We start from the raw sequence: 9,910 nt of genomic DNA, 5'->3' as shown, positions 1-9,910 counted from the left end.
GCCAACTACCTTCACACTCCTGTCACAGAGGAAAGTACAAACTCACCTCCAAACCAAAACGAAATAAGAGCTACATTGCAGTACTGGGACTTGCTGTTCGTCATCGGGCAGCTTGCCGTTGGCCTTCCTGGGATGAGTGGACCTTTAGGGACGGAGTTTCAGCCGACATAGCTTGCAGTACCTTAGCATCACAGTAGCCCAACCACCAAGACAAGGTGACTGTTTTAAGTCGGGCCAGCTACGCACCGTCGATGCTATTCAATCGAGGACAAAAACGATTGGTAATGTTCCTCATCTTTCAGGGTGGATAATTCAACTTTACCACAACTTCAAGCTCTTTCGTACAAAGTTCTACAGCTGGCAGGTCGTTTGTTTTACTGAATCCAAATATAGCCCGAAACCGCACAACCAATATCTGTGCGTGAAGACCAAAAGTCACGTGTTTTTCTTGTAATTCCGTGTAGTATTCAAATAACCGTTCACGTCATTCTGTCCACAATGAGGAGGGGAGCTTCGAGTGAAGCTTCGTACTGGCTAACCGAAACCACCACCAAAACGAAAAGCCGTGATTGAAGTTCACCCGCCGGCCAAAAAGTGCCAACAGATACTCGGGGGTTAGTTAGTGAACGGAGAGTTGTAAGGGAGAATTATACTACCCAGTCTCCAAGGCCAGAGTACGGGTTAATCTGAGCAACCGAAATTGCTTTTTTCTCTTAGAAGTCTGGCCCACGGTGGGAGAATATGTGACTTTGTTCAACTCAGATCACAAAGCGATGAGTAGTACAGTCTTTCTGGTGACCCTTCCCTGGGCCAAGCATTCAGTAGTCTGACCCGCTTGACTCCGAGGACGGCTTAACCCCTAGGCGCAGGCAGAAAGACCTGGACATCTCTATTTGATGCTTCCTTACATAACCGATGCATTTGAAAAGTCTCTGGGTTCTTGGTAGGCTACAACTTCATTTCGAACGTACTGCATAGTTCGCTGGTCATACGATCACCCGTTGGATGCCCGATGTTTTCATTCTTCCGAAGGGGGAAAGGTGTTATCTCTATTTCTGGAGAGTTTGACGCATGACGACAGATGTGCTCATCATAATCGGGTTAAAACGCCTCCGTCGACTGGGTTACACCATCTTCGAGGAGTTGACGTCGTTCATCAAACCTGACCTAATCGCTGTTCGAGATCGCCGTGCAACTGTATTAGACGTCAGCATGGTCTCGGATCGGCGCGGAGGAACTGTGTGGAATGAGGAGGAGCAGAAGTATGGTGCTGATGAATATTCCCTCACCATAATCTCAGCCCTACATGCCATCGGTTGTGATGTCGACTTTTTGGTTCACCAACCGATGATCATATCTTATCGAGGGATCTGCTTTCCTCAGTCCGCTAAGGCTGTTATTGGACTGGGACTTCCTAAGGTCGCAGTCAGTGACTTGTGTTTGCTTGGCATTGTGGGCTCCCTGCGTACTTATGACACTTTTATGCGTGGCACATGGCGTTGAATGTACATTTTTGCCATTTAATCTCACACCAGACCCAGTATGACGATCGCTTTGTGCCTGATGTGCGAGTCTTGACTGTGCTAGTGCCTACCGCGCCTTGTCCTTTCTTCTGTTGTTGGTCTTTAGACGCGTGTTTCCATATCAAAATCTTTACACACTTTGAGATTCATCTCATCAGACTGCAACTGTTGGTGGCATGAATTTTCTATTTTATCTCATATTCTCCTGTTACCCTTTCGCATTCGTGGCTTGCACTGACTTTTTATGTTTGTGACCATGGTCTTCAAAAATAAATGACAAATATGTGAATACTGGTCGCCTGAAAGAACGGCCAACTACCTTCACACTCCTGTCACAGAGGAAAGTACAAACTCACCTCCAAACCAAAACGAAATAAGAGCTACATTGCAGTACTGGGACTTGCTGTTCGTCATCGGGCAGCTTGCCGTTGGCCTTCCTGGGATGAGTGGACCTTTAGGGACGGAGTTTCAGCCGACATAGCTTGCACTACCTTAGCATCACAGTAGCCCAACCACCAAGACAAGGTGACTGTTTTAAGTCGGGCCAGCTACGCACCGTCGATGCTATTCAATCGAGGACAAAAACGATTGGTAATGTTCCTCATCTTTCAGGGTGGATAATTCAACTTTACCACAACTTCAAGCTCTTTCGTACAAAGTTCTACAGCTGGCAGGTCGTTTGTTTTACTGAATCCAAATATAGCCCGAAACCGCACAACCAATATCTGTGCGTGAAGACCAAAAGTCACGTGTTTTTCTTGTAATTCCGTGTAGTATTCAAATAACCGTTCACGTCATTCTGTCCACAATGAGGAGGGGAGCTTCGAGTGAAGCTTCGTACTGGCTAACCGGAACCACCATCCAAACGACAAGCCGTGATTGAAGTTCACCCGCCGGCCAAAAAGTGCCTAAACGCTGACACACCGCCAAGTTAGACGCCAGTCTTCTGCACACTGCTGTTGCGGTCTCCATTGTTTGCGAAACTTTTGCGACCAACTTGTCCAACTCAGCAGAAGACACTCATCTGATCGACCTGGCCTACAGACGTTCTCTTTGAAGAGGAGTTCTATGGACCTGTTTTGAGCATTGTCGCATGCTGTGTCGTCGGACTGGAGTATACGTTAGCGACATTGGATTTCGAGACGGAAACCAAATGACACAGGAAATGAATGCACAGTCACCTCTCCACACATCCGGCACTTGTGGGTCATCCTCAAACGTCAACAACCCTTGAGTAGTTGAGTGCTCCGATTTTCACACAAAAAACCAGTTGTGTCAAAGAGTGTGTTATCCTTCGCAAATTTAAATTATATTCCACACCAAGCAGGTTCTAGGAAGACATCTCTAAAAAGTGTTTTTACACGGCAATTAGGGCTGTCAGCACGCTTGCCAATTACAGCAGTTTGGTCACTAATCGAAATCCGTCTTTTATTTTCTTTTAGCTGACTGACCATTGTATCCTGGACAGGTTAGATGTTCGTTGAGATCTGTTGGACATTCGCTTCTCGGTGGATGTAAAACCAAGCCCAAAATATGGAAATTCGATCAGTTTGCTGCAGTTATCTCTGTATTACGTACAACACATATTCAGCCGAGACAGCAGTCGGCCACACGACACCTGAAGTTGGTTCTTCCGGAGGAGACACTACTCAGGTAGCAGGAAGTTTCCAACATTCCGAGGTTTCACAAAATTTATCGCAGTGTACTCACAAGATTCATTAGTTTACACTCTAGAGGGAGAAACCAAAGAAAACGATCTCATTTAGCACAGTGGAATAAAAAAGAAAACAGGTCATGTGAAGTGCCACAGAATTAGACTACTTAAAAGTTCTGATAGTGACAGTTGATGCTCCTGTGCACTAATCAACACGTCGATGCCGACAGGATTAGATATTAAGCAGATTACAAACAGTGGATGTGTGGTCCAAACTTAGACCTCGTAAGGTAAGACGAGTATTCTTTGCCTGATCCAGGTGTTTCCGATATTACTCTCCACTTGTCCTCACTAGAACAGTGTTTGACATGCAAAAACAAAGGCAAGGATTACATTTGAGCTTCACTTTCGAGTTGGAGGAAAGCCACATTTTTAGGGAAGACCCCAGAAACTTATCCTTCAGACATTCAGGATCAGTGCAAAACCGAAAGGCATATTCCACCAGATTCTGTATACAGCTATCTGATATGCGATCGTGCACACTTCTTTAATCGAATGATGGCCTAACGCTGTGTGCATTTATGTGATTCCTGTGCAGACCGATTATTAACAAATCAAATATACGCTCGTACTGCACTACTCATATGGTCGCTTAAAATTCGTCGACAGCCCACGACTGGTTTCGCCCTTCTTGGGGCTCATCAGGTAGGTGCACTCCTCAAGTTTCCGTCAATCTTATATCCTACTTGAAACCAACGACGAATTTTCAGCAACCTCATGAGTAGTGCATTACAAATATACATCTATCGCGATATCTCGAATATCGTAGCGACCGAGCCATGAGGCGGCCTGGTGCATCACATTCGGTCGCCTGGAAACATCACAAACGAGAGATTCAGCTGGGTTCCAGGTGAGTCTTTTGAAAAACCTAATTAGTTTGCAAATGAGTGTAGTTCGCAAATATACGCTCAGCTGTAACAGTTTTCGGTGACATGCTGAGCCGCTTCTCTCTCTCCCAAGCCTAGACAGAAGCGTTCGAGATGCTGAGGTTGGATGTGAACCACGGACCGTTCTGTCAGTAAGTTCACACCTTAACCACTGAGCTATTTCGAGCCGAGCCCCTAGATCAAGCACACCCCGAATGCGATTGAATGGGCCAGTGACCCACCGTATACGTTTTCGTAGTTTACCTTCAAGCGATAAAAGATTTACGTCCATCACTGGGAGCGTCGGATTTCAGGAAATTACGGGTAACAGAACATCTTCGTTATTCAAGATTTGAGTCATTACTCGACTCAGACTGAATTTCCTAAGCGTTTTCAAACCAGTGAACGGACTAGAAATTTTACGTCGTGCTACCTTCCGCTGAACTCCGCTTGTCCCAGTTAACAAATGCTCTTCTGTTCCGCATAAATACAAACCCATCTCACTTGTCTAGGCCAAGTGGAGCTCAGTTCAACAGTTGATGTCGTTCAGTTGTCGGCCCCACGTGCATGCACTAAGTAGGCCAAGAATGTGACTGATTCTGAGGGACGGTTGATTTGAGCTACTCATGTTCTGATCAATACTTTTTAAGGAGCCTCAGGCAAGTGACTGCTGCCCTCAAACCGTTTGTCTTGGAAATATGCGATATGACACCCGAACGAAGGAAGTTAGAGCCATCACACAACAGTAGTGGAATGGGTTGATACGCTCACAAAACCCCATCGTCTGGTCCACGAAACTAAGACCTTTTGGGGGGTCGCCCTATCGCTGAGGCGACTCTCATAGGTCAACACCGTCTACTTAAGAGTGCAAATTTAGGAGTAAAACGCCCCTCTATGGGACCAAATAATTTCGCCCTTATTTACTGTGTTGGCCGCCTCTTAGGTGAATGTAAGTAGCTCGAAAAGATGGTAGAAATGACGAGAACAACTGTTCCGGAACAAACAATATTCAGTGCATGTTTTATTCGGTAGAATGAAAATGTCTCTTCCAACTAATGACTAAGACGTCATGTTTGTAAACCGAACCAGATACAAAAAAATCGATACTTCGCAACAAGGTGGTCAAGACACCTTGTCATCCTCTGTCCGTGAAATTGGCAATCCACACTCGCTTTTGCCCTGCCGTGCGTCCCAAGATAACATTCTCCGGCTGGTACAAAGGACCAGATGTATGTATACGGATGCATGATCACAAAGAAACCGATTGCTAGCACAGGTCTCACGTTACTGAACAAGCAGGTTCCTTGGCAGCGCTAGAATAAAGGTTATTTCACCCTGGGAGGTCCTCGAAAGTTGTGGCGTGGTATGAAAAGACAATTTACCAGGTTACTTGCCTTCTGTGGTGGTGGGAGTCACTTCTATCCGCTTGGTTCCTCCAGTTTGACCAAAGTTTTTCTCCTGAAGGGCGGAGAATCAGTTCTACCACACAATGCCTCGCGATAAGCCTCGGATTTTTAGTCGGGCTTTTATCTGATACCTGATAGTGGTGAAAGCTCTAACCTTTAGTGTCGCCCCACACACACTTGTCGCTTCAAGTGCTCGTCACATAAGTGTACCCCATGTTCCCAGGCGGTTGTGTTGCCTTTATGCCCGGGACCAAAGATCATTGGCACAACAGCAGCGTGACATTAGAATTCGTGTCTTGATACTAATGGTTACACGTTAATTAAGGCAAGTGGTACTCCATTTAGAAAACTTTTGCCCTGGTTATTAGAACGCTGCGGATGATCTAACTTTACCAGAATCATTAATGGAAGGGGTTAGGTGTGGTATCGATTAACATGACATGAGACTCGATCGATAGGCACATCATGTGATATTCCACATGTGTGTCTGGTTGCCTCAAATTACGCCACGTTCTGTCTCCGTAAGGGTGCGCAGAATTACTGAACAAAAACCCAGTCTTTGTATTTCCAAATATTTGTTTCTAATAGAAATATTTCACTTCGTTTTTTCAACTTCCTAGCTAGCGGGTTTACTCAAGATATGTTAGTCATGAGATACTACTCACTCTCGTTTGAGCAGCCTTGGTGCAATTATTCCGGTGAGCTTACAGCAAAAAAAAGAAAAGCACTGGACTCGAGTTTCGCTCTTATCGGAGCTCATCAACAGTGCACATCCTTAGTCATGATGAGGTTTCAACTGCGGACATCTTACATGCAAGAGTATCGTACCAGCGCGCGCTGGACGTACCTGAACTTGGTACACCCGTCTGTTCCAGGGAGGGATGGTTCCTCGCTTCTTACAAGGCCTTTATGGAAAAGAAATGAAAATTTTTATGACCTCTCCAAGGAATGCCTCCTTTGTGAAGAGGCCCTTTTTATAAAGACTGCTGTAACTCGTCAAATGTGATGCTCTGCTGGTACAGATTCATTCCAGTTTACCACCTGTGCATCACCAATGTTTTGTCTTGAGAAACGCAGTGAAATCAGCAAGTAGTCCGAACTTTTTCCACACAGGCTATCATTCTTTAGGATGGTGTATTACTGCTCCTGTGAAAGGTTGTGTTACTGGTTCCTGGTATTCAGCGCAAGTGAAAAAAGTTCGCCCAAGGTGCTAACAAAGCTGATGATCACGTGTTGAATTGCACGCGATATCGAGATTTTGTATTTTACTTCGATACGATTAGATTTTCTGTTTTCTCAACTGGTTATGGCCGCTTAAATCACGGTTTTATCGATCTTCATACACATTTGCAAACGTTTACAAATCAGACAAAAAGCTAAAAGAAAATGTGATGTTTCCGCTGTTCCAATCCGTGGAAACAAGTTGTTATAGTCAATCGATTTGTTATACTCACAAAGTTCTTTCCAGAATGGGGTGACTGCAATACAGCAAGAACTCTTACTGGTTCTGGATGCATCCACCCCAATTTCATATCAACGATTCTTCCGGGGAGCTCGCTATAATGATTCAGGGAATCTACTCAAAACTTCTCAGCGAGGCCTCCAAATCTCAATGTGGTTGATGGCTTGTTTATCAGTACACAGTTTCTCTCTCTCGATTTGTGGTGTAACTGTCCACTACTAGCCTGGCAATCACTTGTAGTTATTTTTTATAAGCTGTTTTAACATACTTTAACGACCTTCCAACGAATCCCACCTGAAGTGAATCTTATCGTTTGGAGCACTGGTACTTTCTTTATCCTCCTTACACACGAAGTTTCTATTTATTCTCAGTTGATTTCATCGGTTGGTCAAGTGATGCCTTGCCGAAAACAGTGGTATACGGAGAGGGTTCCCTCTTCTGTTTCTGGTGGGGATTTTATAAATTTACGCTGCAATTCAGCTAATCGGATTGCTTGCGACCGAGTAGCGATACAAGCGTCGGTGATTCGATCGCTTGTGTTTATTGCACCACCAGTGATAGTTGAGTTGCAAGATACTTGAATTTGACAGTGACAGATAACCGCCACGGGGTCATCTTTGCCTAGATCTTTAATTCTAGCGACGCATAAACTTGCCGGTGTGGATGAGTTTCCGGAGTAGAAATATTCAATATAGACTACCGTCAACCGTGACTTCCCTCTTAATGGATATTTCGTCTTGCTAGTGAAGCCAATCTGTGCTGAAAAACCATGAGAAGCTGCTCAGTTTTTCAGCATAGATTGGCTTCGCTTACAGAATAAAGCCTCCATTAGGATTCTCTCCACAACACCAAGGATGAGCGGCCGGTTTTTGTCGTCTCATCGAATTCCTCATATTTTTTCTTGTTTTTGGTAACAACGCCTAGAGCCAAATTATCTCATGAGCAACCCTTCACAGAGAAGTGTCAGGATAACACATCCTCGAACGCGTTAGTCTTTTGGAACGACTGTCTTTAACCGGTCGACCTACCGGTCGCGACAGACGAACTGGATTCGAACTTGATTTCGGTCTAATCAAAAGGCCGGACACAATTTAGTCTGAAGGCATGTTTTCAAACTAGGGTGTTAGAATTTTCTTTTTATAAGTAGTCTGTTCTGCAGTGTTTCACGAGACATATCAGTCCCAACATATGGTCTTCGATGATCTGGAGGAATACAAAGTGTGACCAAACTCCAAGCCACAACACGTTGTGCTGGTGTAACGGCGATACTACTGATGGGGAAGGCGTGCGAGTAGTATATTTCCTCGTAAGTCCGCTTTGCGTCCTTTGAAAATTAAAATCTATTGAGGAATTCGTGGAGTCACATGTGCTTGGATTTGAGTGACAATCAATGAATATCCAGGAAGACACGTTCAAGGGGAAGATGGATATTCAGTTTTTGTAAACAAGATGCATTTGAGAGTTTTGATTCCCTGTCCGATGGTCTGTAACTGTTCAGTTGGCATTTTCTAATAAATAACTACGAAGTGAAGGCCTTCCTCCTTTCACTGGTATGTCTGTCGAATCATCTACGGCCAAACAGTTTAAATCGGGAGGTAAGAATTTCCCTTACAAATAAGAAGAAATCACTTCCCAAATTTGTTCAACGAGCCTACCTGACTGCGACTTTAATAACACCGAATTATGAATATTTCTTTACCACTCACCTCACGCCAAACAAACGAATGCCACGCGTGACTCACGATTTTAATTACAAACCTGATTTCGCTTGGTTTGAATGCAGTCACACAAAGAATTTCGCGCTGCACTAAGCATATATATATATATATATATATATATATAACTGCCTATCAAACATTTCGATCATGTGGATTACGAGTTGCTTAGATTTCTGCTCGCAACAAAACAAAATTCACATATCCAAGCCTTATGTTGCAATCGATGTGAACAGGAAATTAAACTAACAAAAGCATTACATAACTCGAATCTAATCGGAAAACCAGAAACAAGTTTTTCTGACAATTTGAAAAACAAAACGTCCATGGGGTTGTATTCTGGTATCTATCCTGACAGTTTATGTATACATATATGTATATATATGTATATATTTCTTGATTGGTTTCAGAATAGGGCATATATGCATCTGAACCATTCCTATTAGCAATGCGAACAAAATTCCACAAAAAGTAACATAGCTTACGTGAATATACAACACGTTTTGATTGAGAACATGGTACAGACCACAGAATGTGGCGCACGGAGCGTTCAACTCCGTTCCCTGATCCACGCTTCCACCTAGAAATAATAGGTATTTTCAAACACACTGGTTGATTGAAGCGACGCGAATCTTGTGTACATTTAAACAAGTGGTATTGTCACCTCAAAGGAGCTTTCACAATACACTTTCTTCATCTAATAACTTGAGGGTCATTGAATTATGCGGCATCTTGATGAAACTCTCCGGTTTTTGTTGTTACTCTGTTGGCATCAGTGCGCGCGTAAACCTGTTAGAAGAAGGGGGAGGAAGTAATGTTACAGATCAGTAAGAAAATTGCGTCGAATGACTTACGGCCGGGGGGAGACGTTAATGCTGTCACTGCTCTCACCTGTAGATACAATCTATGCCGCATTGAGGTGTTTGCTTCCCAAGATCGATATCACGTGCATCAAAGAACCCTACGAGTAAGCGGCTATTTATGGGGCCCCTTGGGCGACAGTGCGCTTCGCTGCAAAACCTTTGCGAATGGAATGAAACTAGCGAATATACACTCATTTGCAAACTAATTTGGTTCTTTCGACAGACTCACATGGAACCCAGCTGAATCTCTCGTTTATAATGGTCCCAGGCAACATTAAAAATATACATGTATCGCGATATTTCAAATATCATAGCGACTAAAACATGAGGCGGCCTGGTGCAGCACATTCAGTTGCCTGAG

This window comes from Opisthorchis viverrini (assembly GCF_000715545.1).
Source record: "Opisthorchis viverrini unplaced genomic scaffold opera_v5_6, whole genome shotgun sequence".
NCBI classification, from domain to species: domain Eukaryota; kingdom Metazoa; phylum Platyhelminthes; class Trematoda; order Opisthorchiida; family Opisthorchiidae; genus Opisthorchis; species Opisthorchis viverrini.
The sequence above is the reverse complement of the archived record's forward strand: the minus strand, read 5'-3'. Positions refer to the sequence as shown.